Raw genomic sequence first — 12,027 nt, forward strand, 5'->3', positions numbered from 1 at the left:
TTGAAGGAAATAAGAAATGCGATTTACTAGTCCGTGTATTTGTAATAGAATTCTGGAGATCTACAGCCCAATAATGTGTCCTGAACTGGGTTGAATGGGGGGAGGGATAGGAATCACCTGATGACTCTCAGTGATACAGGCAAGTCAGAGCAGTAAAAATCTAAAACGTGAAATAATTTTTTAAATCATGTGTCACTTGTGAATGTCATAAATTTGATAAAGATCTAAACTCCCCAAATTGTTTTTCAACGCTGAGTTTGTGTTAACTAAACACAAAACTCCTCAAGGAAAAATGGCCTAAAAGTATACATGTGGTTGGGGGAAATCAGCTTAAAATTTTAAGTTAACCCAGATAAATTACATGTGTCTGAACTTGATCCAATCTCAAACTCTCAAACGGGTTGCATCAAAAAGTTCATTAGGAAGTGTGTTATTTGGAAACCAGAAGACATTATTCCATGAAGACAACCCTCTACGTGGTGGCTTAGGTGGTGATTCAGTCACCAGATAACCCTCAAGAGCCTATTTAACCCCAGGGCAGCTGATGCATTTCCTTAATACAAATTTTACTGACCTAAATTCTGGGTCCCAAGAGAAAGAGTAATACTAAAAGTAGAGAGGGAAACGAAAATTAAAGTAGAGAGGAGAAAGAAAAACTTTCCCTACCTTTTCTGGCTGCATGCCCAGCCCTAGGCACAATATTTTGAAATGAGCAAGTATACCCATTGATTTATCTAGTATCTTCTCCTACCCTCTCTCCCAACCCATGCTTTTATTGCATAAATAAATACGGGCTTATTTTTCCCCTAAAATCTTCTGAGCCCCATGATTCAGCCTGAATCCTATGATAACCCTGCAGCTACTAAAAAAAAAAATCCTCATAGATGCAAATAAATGTCTAATTTCTGGAATTTAATTACTTATAGAAATAAAACTTTGGGGGGCACATAGGTGTCTCAGTCGGTTAAGCGTCTGACTCTGTTTCGGATCAGGTCATGATCTCATGGTTTTGTGAGTTTGGGTCCCACATCCAGCTCTGTGCTGACAGCTCAGAGCCCGGAGCCTGCTTCGGATTCTGTGTCTCCCTCTCTCTCTGCCCCTCCCTTGCTCGTGCTCTGTCTCTCTCTGCCTCTCAAAAATAAATAAGCGTTAAATTTTTTTTTTCTTTCAAGTTATAAAAAAAAAAAAATGTACATTCCTGGATGGACCCCACCCAAGATATTCTAAATCAAAGGATTTGGGATGGAGCCAGGAACCTGAACTTTAACAAACATCCCAAGTAATTCTGAGGCAGGCAGTCCTTGAATCTCACTTTGAGAAACACTGCCCCAAGACTACCTCTGTTTTGGGGAAGATTTTTCTTTTTATTTTTTTTTTTCATCATGAAACCACCAATTCCCTCAAAGTTCGAAGCTCTATTTTTCTCCTTGTTTTTTCAACATGGGCCCGTGGCAGTGGTTCTGTGGTCTAAGGCACATAAGTTAGATGTTTACATAGAAGTCAGAAAACGCCTGTGCTTAAAAAGAACAAACAATCTAGGACGAGAATAGTAGCAGATAACATGCTGCAAATGTATCAATAGCTTGCATTTGTATTTTTCAAAACTGTCATTCCAAGCGGTATTCATCCTCTGGCTGACCTTGAGGCTCTGTAAAGCAGGGAGTGAAGGCTAAGGCAGAGCTGAAGACATGAACGACATCCACACATCGCCCATCAGCAAACACTGGGACTTATTAGTTCCAGGCAGCTAAGGACATTTCTGTCCATTAGCTTCACACACAGCTGGTCAAGCAGAGACTTCAGGGGCCACATATGACAAAGAATAGAGACTTTACAGAATCAGTTAAGGAAAGACACTAAAGAAACCAACAACACCACCACCAAATAATAACAAACCCTGAGGAGGAAGAAGAAGAATCTAATTTCTAGAGTTGCTACATAATATTTTTTTTAAATACACAGTTTTCAGTAAAAAAGTATACAACATACAAAGAAACAAGAACATATGGTCCATGCATGAGGAAAAAAGCCATTCAGTAGAAAGTATCACTGAGGAAACCCAGATGTTGGACTTACCTGACAAAGACGTTAAATCAGCTGCTTAAAACGTGTTCAAAGAACTAAAGGCAAGTATGAGAATGATGTCTCACCCTACAGAGAATATCAGTAAAGTGACAGGAAGGATAAAAAGGAAAAAAAAAAAAAACAAGTGGAAATCCTGAACTTGAAAAGCACAATAAATGAAATGAAAAATCCACTGGAGGGGCAGAAAAAATAATCAGCAAACTTGAAGATAAGTCAATTGAGATTATCCAGTCTGAAAAAAAATGAGGAAAGAAGAGAAGAAAATAAACAGAGCCTCAGAGATCTGTGAGACACCATCAATTATACCAATGTCAGTATAATGGGAGTCGCAAGAAGGAGGAAAGAGAAAAAGGGGCAAAAAGAATATTTGATGAAATAATTGTCAAAAGTTCCCCAAATGTGATGAAAAACATACATCCTCACATCTAAGTCTGATGAACCACAAATAGGATAAACTCAAAGGGAGCCACACCCAGACACATCATAATCAAACTCCCAAAAGCTAAAGAGAACGTTTTGAAAGAAGCAAGAGAAAAGCAACTTATCACATACAAGCGTTCCTCAAAAGAGTGGAAGATGATTTCTCATCAGAAATTATGGAAGCCAGAAGGGAGTGAGATGACATATTCAAAGCAACGAAAGAAAGAAAATTAATCAAGAATTCTATATGCAACAAAGTCATCTTTCAGAAATGAAGGAAAAATTAAGACATTTCCAGCAAAACAAAAACTGAGAGAGTATGTCACTAGCAGACCTGTCCAACAAGAAATACTAAAGGGGGTCCTTCTGGATGAAAGGAAAGTACAGTAACTGAATCTACATGAAGAAATAAAGAACATTTGTCAGAGTGCCTTGGTGGCTCAGTCAGTTAAGTGTCCGACTTCGGCTCAGGTCGTGATCTCACGGTCCGTGGGTTTGAGCCCTACGTCAGGCTCTGTAGTGACAGCTCAGAGCCTGAAGCCTGCTTTGGATTCTGTGTCTCCCTCTCTCTGCACCTTCCCTGCTCTCTCTCTCTCTCAAAAATAAATAAACATTAGAAAAAAATAAAGAACATTTGTCAAGGTCATGACATGGGTAAACATAAAAGACAATATACATGTACTATCTGTGCTGTAACTTTTTTTCTATTGCCTGATTTAAAAGACACAAAACATTAACCAATAATTGTAAATCTGTGTTGAGGATCATACAATGTAATTTGTATGATAATAACCATGCAAAGGAGAGGAGTGGGAATGGAGCTATAAAGCAGCAAAGCTTTTATATACGAGTGAAATTCAGTTGGTATTAACCCAAACTTGATTGCTATAAATTAAAATGTTAATTGTAATTCACAAGGCAACTTGTGTGTGTGTGTGTGTGTGTGTGTGTGTGCGTGCATGTATACATACATATATAATCCATATTTAAAAGGTTACTAGAAAACATCCACTTAACACAGAAGAAGACAGTAATGGAAGAATAGAGGAACGTATAGAAAACAAATAGCAAAACAGCGGACATAACTCCTCCCTTATAAGGAATTACATTAAATCTAAACAGATCAAACACTCCAATCAAAAGACAGAGATTGGCATTATAAATAAAACAACGTGATCCACCTATATGATGTCCACAAGAGACACACTTTAGATCCAAAGATGCAAATAGGTTGAAAGTAAAAGTACAGAAAAAGATATACCATGCAATTACCAAAAGAGAGATGGGAATGGTATACTAACATCAGATAAAATAAACTTAGAGACAAAAATTTTTACTATAGGCAAAGACATTTTAGAATGGTAAAAGGGTCAATCCCCTGGGAATTTATAAAATTATAAACACATATGCACCTACTTACCAACAGAGCCCCCAAAATACAGGGAGCAAAAACTGAAGGGAGAAATAGACAATTCAACAAGAATAGTTGAAGGCTTCAATATCCCACTTTCAAACATGGTACAACATTTAGAAGATCAGCACAGAAATAGAAGATTTGAACAACACTCTAAAACAACTAGACAAAACACATCTATAGAACACTCTACCCAACCACAGCAGAATACACATTCTTTTTGAGTGCACATAGAATGTTCTCTGCGATAGACCATATGTTAGGCAATAAAACAAATCTCAATATACTTAAAATTATTAAAACCATACGGAGTATGTTCTCTGACCATACTACAATGAAGTTAGAATCAATAAGAGAACTTGAGACATTCACAAATTTGTGGAAATGTAGTAACACACTCCTAAACAGCCAAGTGTTCAAAAAATAAATCACAAGAGAAATTTAAAAGCACTCTGAGATGAATGAAAACTAAATCACAGCATACCAAAATTTATGAGATGCAGCTAAAGTGGTGCTTAGAGGAAAATTTATAGCTGCAAATGCCTACATTAAAAAACAAGATGTCAAATCAATAACCTAACTGTCTACCTTAAAAAACCAAAAAAAGAAAAGCAAACTAAACCTTAAGCAGAAGAAAAGAGATTGTATAATTACAGTAGAAACAAATGAAGTAGAGAATAGAAGAACCCAGAAAATAAGCAAGACCAAAAATTGGCACTAAGATTAATAAAATTGACAAAAATTAAGATTAATAAAATTTAGTTAATCTAACCAAAACAAAAAAAAAAAAAAGAAGACTCAAGTTACTAAAATCAAGAATAAAACAGAGGGCATTACCAATATGGAAATAAAAAGGATTGTAAGAGAATATTGTGAAAAAATTATATGCCAACAAATTAGATTATACAGATGAAATCTGTAGAAGGACATAAACTACCACAACTGACTCAAGTAGAAATAGAAAATCTGAAAAGATCTATAATAGGTAGAGATTAAGGTAGTAAATAACTTATCCAATGATGGAGGGCCTGGCTGGCTCAGTCAGTAGAGCATGAGACTCTTGTTCTTGGGGTTGTGAGTTCATGCCCCGTGTCAGGTGTAGAAATTACTTAAAAATAAAATCTTTACAATTAAAATCTTCCAGTGAAGAAAAGCCCAGGACCATATCCTTACTGGTAAATTTTACCAAATATCTGAAAAAGAATAACGATCATTCATAAACTCTTCAAAAAAAAAATAATAGAATTCCCAAATCATTCTAGGAGGTCAATATTACACCTGATACAAAAACCAAAAACATAACAAGTAAAGAATATTTCAAAGTATTCTTGTGACTATTATATACAAAAATCCTCCACAAACACCTGCAAACTGAATTCAGCAACATATAACAAAGACTGTGCATCATGACCAAGTGGGATTGATATCATGAATGCAAGATTGTTCCAACATGTGAAAATCAATTAATATAATAGGCCTTGTCAAAAGAATAAAGCACAGAAACCACAAGATCATCTCCTAAATGCAGAAAAAGCATTTGACAAAATCTATTTGATGCTCACCCACAACCCTATGAACCAGATTAAAAAATAGTAAGTATGATTTGCTCCATTAAGTAGGTAGAAAAATTTGAAGTTCAGAGACATTAAGCAACTAGCCTAAGGCCACAGTGCAAAGTAGTAACCAAGCTTTAACATATATGCTGTTATCCAAATTTTGTATACTAGTCACTCAGGAAAGTTAGAAATCCTTAATCTTTTAGAAGTGCATCTTAATTCTGTGGGTGGCTACAACGAGTTATTAAGCAAATTGTCAATTTACAGGGAAAAGCACATTTTTTTCGTTTTTTTTTTTTTTAAGTTGGCACCACGCCCAAAATGGAGCCCAATGCAGAGCTTCAACGTGCAACCGATCAAAAGTGAGTGGCTTAACTGACTGAGCCATCCAGGCGCCCCCATTTTTTTTTGGTTTAGTAACAACATGTGCTCTTTTGGAAACAAAACTTAATTGAGGCTTCTGTCTGTATATTACCCATACCTTTTGACAATGTTATTTGGAGACTGGATTGGCTCCATGGCTGACTCAGTGACTTCATTCTACCTGCATCTCACAGAAGCTGCTTCATGCTCAAATGGAGTGTGGACTGAGTAGAAACCGTTCTCTGAGAGCGCGAGGGGCTGGCCCTAGGACAGCTTCTATGCTAGGGAAATACACGGTTCCTTTTACATCACAGGGGACATTCTCAGGGCTCATCTCAGCCCCTTGCTAGGAACAGGCACGATCCCAGGAGGAAGAGCCACAGAAAGGAGGAAGGCAGCTGGCCAGTGCTCTCCTGCTTCCCCAGGGGCACCCAGCATGTGCCAGGAGTGAGGTAAGCAGTGCTCACGTAGCCAAATTACCTTTCCTTCCCTGCTAGGCTCCCGGGCTAAATTTAAACTGCCAAGCGCTCTGAAATGAGAAGAGAAAGGAGGTGTGGAGAGTGACAAGGTCTGGACCGGACGGTAACAAGCAGTACTCAACAATCCCACTGATTGGGAGCCTGCTGGCAAGCCCAGAGCCCCTCAGCTGAGCTTGCAAGAAAACAGTCTACGGCTCCTGTGCTCCACTCCCTTGGAAGATGATCAAGACTCCAGGAAGAATTAGGAGAGAAAGTGGGAGTGAAGGACAGATCAGCAGCAGTGTCAGAGGCCCACATTAGCTGTTGTATTTCTTGTTCTTAAACTCCGCTGCTGTCTCAGAAAGTCAAATAGATTCGAAGGGGGGAGTATATTATTAAGGTCTGGCTCCTTACAGCATACGCTTTAAACTGACAAAATGAAACTTGACAAAAATCACACAGGAAAAGACCTGTAGTTGCTTGACAGCTTGCCAAAGACAAATTAGGTCCTTTTGATGAAAAGACATGTGTGCGTGTATGTGTGGATGGTAGTAAAGACCGAAGTTCCGTGCGATGTTATGTTAAAAAGTGATACTGTGGAAATCCACAAGGAGGCATTAGCTTCCAATTTTTTCAAAGCCATGCATGCAAACTTTGAAATTAACTGGCTTTCTGGGTATAGACAGCAATGAATCTGGCTCTCTGAAAAGGAACACAAAAAGCATGAGCTCATAGCACCAGATGGCATCACACAATGGGGGGAAGAAACATGCAGAGGGTTGAAAAGAACAAGTTGTGATCTATATTTAGTGATTAATTAGCTTCTTAAAGGGCCAAGTAGAGCCGCTTTAATGATGATATAAACCACAGAAGAAGATACATAAATATACTGCACAGAGGTTAGGAATAGGGTTTATGGTCCAGTGAATATCTGTTGTTTCTGGTGCTTAGGGAGATGAATCAAATTCTAAGCTAAGTCACAGAAACTCATACTCAAGGTTAAATGAGAGACAAACAGCAGAAGATGCTGTAAAAAGTCACTAGGACCAGGCAATGATGTGGTGGCTAAAGGTCTTGCAGTCAGACAGACTTGGATTTGAAACCCGGCTGTGCGACTTTTGGCAAGTGACTTAAACTCTCTGAGCCTCTGTGCCTTCATCTGTACAAGGCGGGGGGTGGGGGTGGGGGTGGGAAACGGCAGATGCCTTCTGTGGTTATTATGAGGAATGAAAGAGGTCATTCAAGGACTTAGCATGGGACGCAGCCAGTCGAAGCACTCGATAAATGTCAGCATTTGGTTACGAAATATCTCCTGGCACTTGCTCACATTCACCATACAGAACTATTGCCACACACACAAGGAGTCTGCACCCCAAATGTGCATCGCAGATTAACCCAAGTGTACAGAGAGATAAACACATGCAATGCAACGCCTGAACGGCAGTCTACCCAATGGCTCTCGTGTTTCCTCTCCACTCAACGTTCAGTGCAAGACTCCCATCGCTACCCTCTTGAAGAGCTGGCCGACTGGCCTCCTTACCGCTCTTCTCTCCACCCTCCAACCCACCCTCTTGCCACTGCTGGATAAATCTGCTGTGGAAAGGTCTGGGGCCTCCGGAGCCTCAGCTGCCCATCTGTAATGCAGACTATGACAACCCTTAAGATTTTGCTATAAGGGGCACCTGGGTGGCTCTGTCAGTTAAGTGTCCGACTCTCAATTTTGGCTCAGGTCATGATCTCGCGGGTTGGTGAGGTTGAGCCCCACGTCGGGTTCTGTGCTAACAGTGCAGAGCCTGCTTGGGATTCTCTCTCTCTCTCTCTCTCTCTCTCTCTCTCTCTCTCTCTCTCTCCCTCCCTCCCTCCCCCTTCCCTGCTCACGCTCTTTCTCTCTCTCAAAATAAATAAATTAAAAAATAATTTAAAAAAACAAGATTTTTGCTATAATCACCCGCCATTTACAGTACCATGCACTTAATATGTTTCTTTACATTGATTACTACAAGTGGGACACAATTTTACCTCCCATAATGTAATTAGGTATTTATTGTAGAATTATGTACTTCTTTTAAAATGAAGTACCCAGCACATAGTAAATGCCACCTGTTTATTAAATAGCTTTAATGCTGTGCCACTGTACCAACTTCCACACTTGGGCAAACAGAAGATGAGAAAATTCGTGGTCCCTGAGAGCAATAAAGCCTGAGGTCTTCATCATCTGGCTCTGTCTTGCCTCTACATAGTAACATACCATTGGCTTCCCCCTAATCAAAACCAGGCTCTAGGCCCTTGTCACTTATCCCCGCCCCCCACTTCACTTACTTTTACTGCAACTGGTCCCCAGGGCTATATCTCCACAACTCCCAGACATGTGCCTTGGCAGGGTCAGGCCCCTTTCTTCCTGCAGCTATACAGTCATCACCTTGGAACCACCCCAAACCCCCTAAGACCCCCAAGCCCAACACCTTCATTCAAAATGCCTTCCTGAAGGAACACAGCAGCCATCGCAGCTCATTTCTCTTCTCTGGTGTTGTGATGTTAGGGGCTGAGCCTCACAATCTGGCTCTGGATCATTTGCTAATAGATCAGAGAGTCTGCCTCCGTCGGAGTGTCCCGAGTTCCTTAAGAGCTGAGGTTGTGACTTCTTTCTGGGTCCTTGACGTGTAAGAGCTATGGCTAGCAGATGAAAGGGTGAGTGAACAGCTTGCACTGTTTCCTAAAACATTTCAGAGGCAACGTGGAATTCCATAACTGGCCCGTGGACAGAAAAATAAAGAACTCTTTTCACACCAGCTCTGCCGGCACGCATCCCGGTCTGAAAGGAAAGATCCATCATGGGGTCACAGGGCAACGGGGCTGCCATGTTCTTATCAGAGAGATTTCGTTTCAGAGGGAATCAGGTATTAAGCAGACAAAAGAAAACGTCTTCCTTGTCGCCTCCTTTAAGGGGTACGAACAGCCCTCACTGAGATAAATAAACCAAATACAGTGAGTTTAGTGGGCTAATGCTGGCAATTTTAAGCCTCAAATGGCCAAAACCAGTCCTGAAGTCAAGCCCTGAGGGCAAACCCATCATCAGGTCTCCAGAGCTGAGAGAAAGGAGGTACAAAGTTAGTGACTGTGGAGTGGCACTGACCGGTGGAAATACAAGCCATATATAGAATTTCAAGTTTTCTGTGGCCATGCTACAAAAATAAATAGGCAAGAATAATTATCTTCTATTTTAATTTAACATAAAATCAATATTTTAAAAAGTATTAGTGGAATTTTTTTGAGTTTACTTATTTTTTTTAGTAATCTTGACACCCAGCATGGGGCTTGAACTCACAATCCTATGCTCTTCCAACTGAGCCAGCCGGGCACCCGTTAGTGAGATATTTTACATACTTTGTTCACACTAAATCTTCAAAATCTGCTGTTTTTCACTTAAAGCACAGCAAGTCTCATCCCAAGAGCTCAACAGTCTCACGTGGCTGCTGGCCACTGTACCGGAGAGAGGAAAGTTCCAGATGAAGGTGAACAAGACTCCAAATGAAGTAAAAGCAACTGAGAGCAAGTGTTTGATCTAGGAAGTACCTGACAGGTGTCAAAGTCGTTCTTGTTTAGACTCTCCATAACACACTACTTTGTTCTGCTACTCTTGTTTCTTATTACTAATGGGGAATCACCTCACTTGCGTGGAATTATATCTGTGTTCACTCCATATTCTCTCTCTTTTCTATTTTTTTAAATTTTTTTAATTGTTTTTATTTATTTTTGAAGGAGAAAGAGAGACAGAGCATGAGTGGGGGAGGAGCAGAGAGATGGAGACACAGAATCTGAAGCAGGCTCCAGGCTCTGAGCCATCAGCACAGAGCCTGATGCAGGGCTCAAACTCACGAACTGTGAGATCACGACCTGAGCTGAAGTCGGACACTTAACTGACTGAGCCACCCAGGCGCCCAATTCCCTCTCTTTTTAAAAAAAAAAAATGTTTATTTATTTTTGACAGACAGAGAGACAGAGAGGCAGAGGGAGAGGGAGAAAGAGAGAAGCCCAAGCAGGCTTCAAGCTGTCAGTGCAGAGCCCGACTCGGGCTCCATCCCACGAACCACAAGATTATGACCTGAGCCAAAATCAAGAGTTGGATGCTCAACCGACTGAGCCGCCCAGGTGCCCCTCTATGTCCTCTTTGAAGCAAGACACCTGGATTTGCATTCTGGCTTCACCACTCACTAGCTGTGTGTCCTCAGCAAACTTCCTAACAGCAGTTTCCTCAGCTATAATATATGGACAGGGGTAGTCCATCTATCCCAGAGGATTAAATGAGGCATTCATATAATACTGTTAGTGTTAGCTTCTATCACTATCGTTATTATATTTATCATTATTATTATTCATTATTATCATTATTCTGCTACTGCTGCTTTTTTTTTTTTTTTACCTGAACAAACCCAGACAACTGGACTATTCCTTGAAGGCAAGACTCTAGTGAGTTCCTTGAACTGTAAACACACGATCTCTAGGGGCCAAAGAGGGAGGATTCAGTGACAAGTCTGACAGATTCAACCTACTGCAGAGAGAGTAAACATCACCACAGGAAGTTGAAAGGAGGAGGGGAGCAGGGGAGCAAACCAGAAATAACAGTGCTCAAACAAGCATGATCTTGTGCACAGGTAGCAGCTGTCACGGGGTTAAAGCAGTGAAAGACCGCTGGTTTGCTGAATCCATTTTTCAATTTCCTTTAGTGTAGTTAGTATATCTACAATAAAAAAAAATAGAATTAAAAAAATCAAAACCAGGGATTCTCAGCTTCTCAAAACCGTGAGAGCACGCAGTTGGTGATTAGCTGGTAGGACATGGATTCACGATTGGAGATTAAAGACAGGATGTGATTTTATGTAGCTGATGGGGGATTTCAGCCCACCAGAGTGCTGTCTGCTTGTTTCTCTCTCCCTCCACTTTCTCCTCTCCTTCCTTTTACCTTCTCTCTCTAACGGGAGATGGTGAACCACAATGTGGAGCCAGGTTCCATTCTTTCCTCTCCATCTCAGAGCTGCCGATGTGGGCAAGGGAGATATGATTATGCCATTGGTGAGAAGGCGGACACAAGCAAGATCTGACACCTGTCCCATACCTTGCTCCCTGGGCCCCGACCCAGGTGAGACCAAATACAGCCACGGGCTCAATGGACGTTCCAGCTCAGTACACAGTGGTATTTCCCTTCCCATGGGGGATGTCATGTTACAGGGACAGGCCAACAGTTGCTGCTGGTTACTCTTGCTCTGATCATGACCTGCTGACCTCAGAGAGATCGATACAGTCTGAACAAAACCTGTCTTAATAGTACACGAGTCTAAAGCTGTTAATACACACCTGAAGTTCAAATCTCCTGGATTCTGGAAGGCATCCGGTCGGTGTGGGAAGCAAACCTAAGCTTTATTCATTCACTCTCCAGTGTGACTTTTTTCCAGTAGTACGAACATTGATGAATATGACTTTTTTAATTGGAAGTTTAAACCTGCGTACTCTTAAATATCGGGACTTTTCTACATTTAGTATGTGCGTAGAAGCAGCGGCACACAAGTGTGTAAAGGAGAATATTGTTTTTAGAACCAGCTATGTGACTTAGAGCAATAAACTCAACCACTCTGAGCCTCCCTTTCCTCATTTGTACCGTAGAGGTAATACAACCTCACAGAATTGTCATGAGGACCGAATGAGATAATATATATAAAGTGTCCTAACAGTGCCT

At 40.7% G+C, this 12,027-nt stretch overlaps 1 protein-coding gene across 2 annotated transcripts in view; it reads right to left on the minus strand.

The window, feature by feature from the left end:
* TMEM178A (transmembrane protein 178A) overlaps nucleotides 1-12,027 on the minus strand; it is a 51,670-nt gene that overhangs the window by 14,366 nt on the left and 25,277 nt on the right. The window lies entirely within an intron of this gene.

This window comes from Prionailurus bengalensis, chromosome A3, assembly GCF_016509475.1.
Source record: "Prionailurus bengalensis isolate Pbe53 chromosome A3, Fcat_Pben_1.1_paternal_pri, whole genome shotgun sequence".
In the NCBI taxonomy this organism is placed as follows: domain Eukaryota; kingdom Metazoa; phylum Chordata; class Mammalia; order Carnivora; family Felidae; genus Prionailurus; species Prionailurus bengalensis.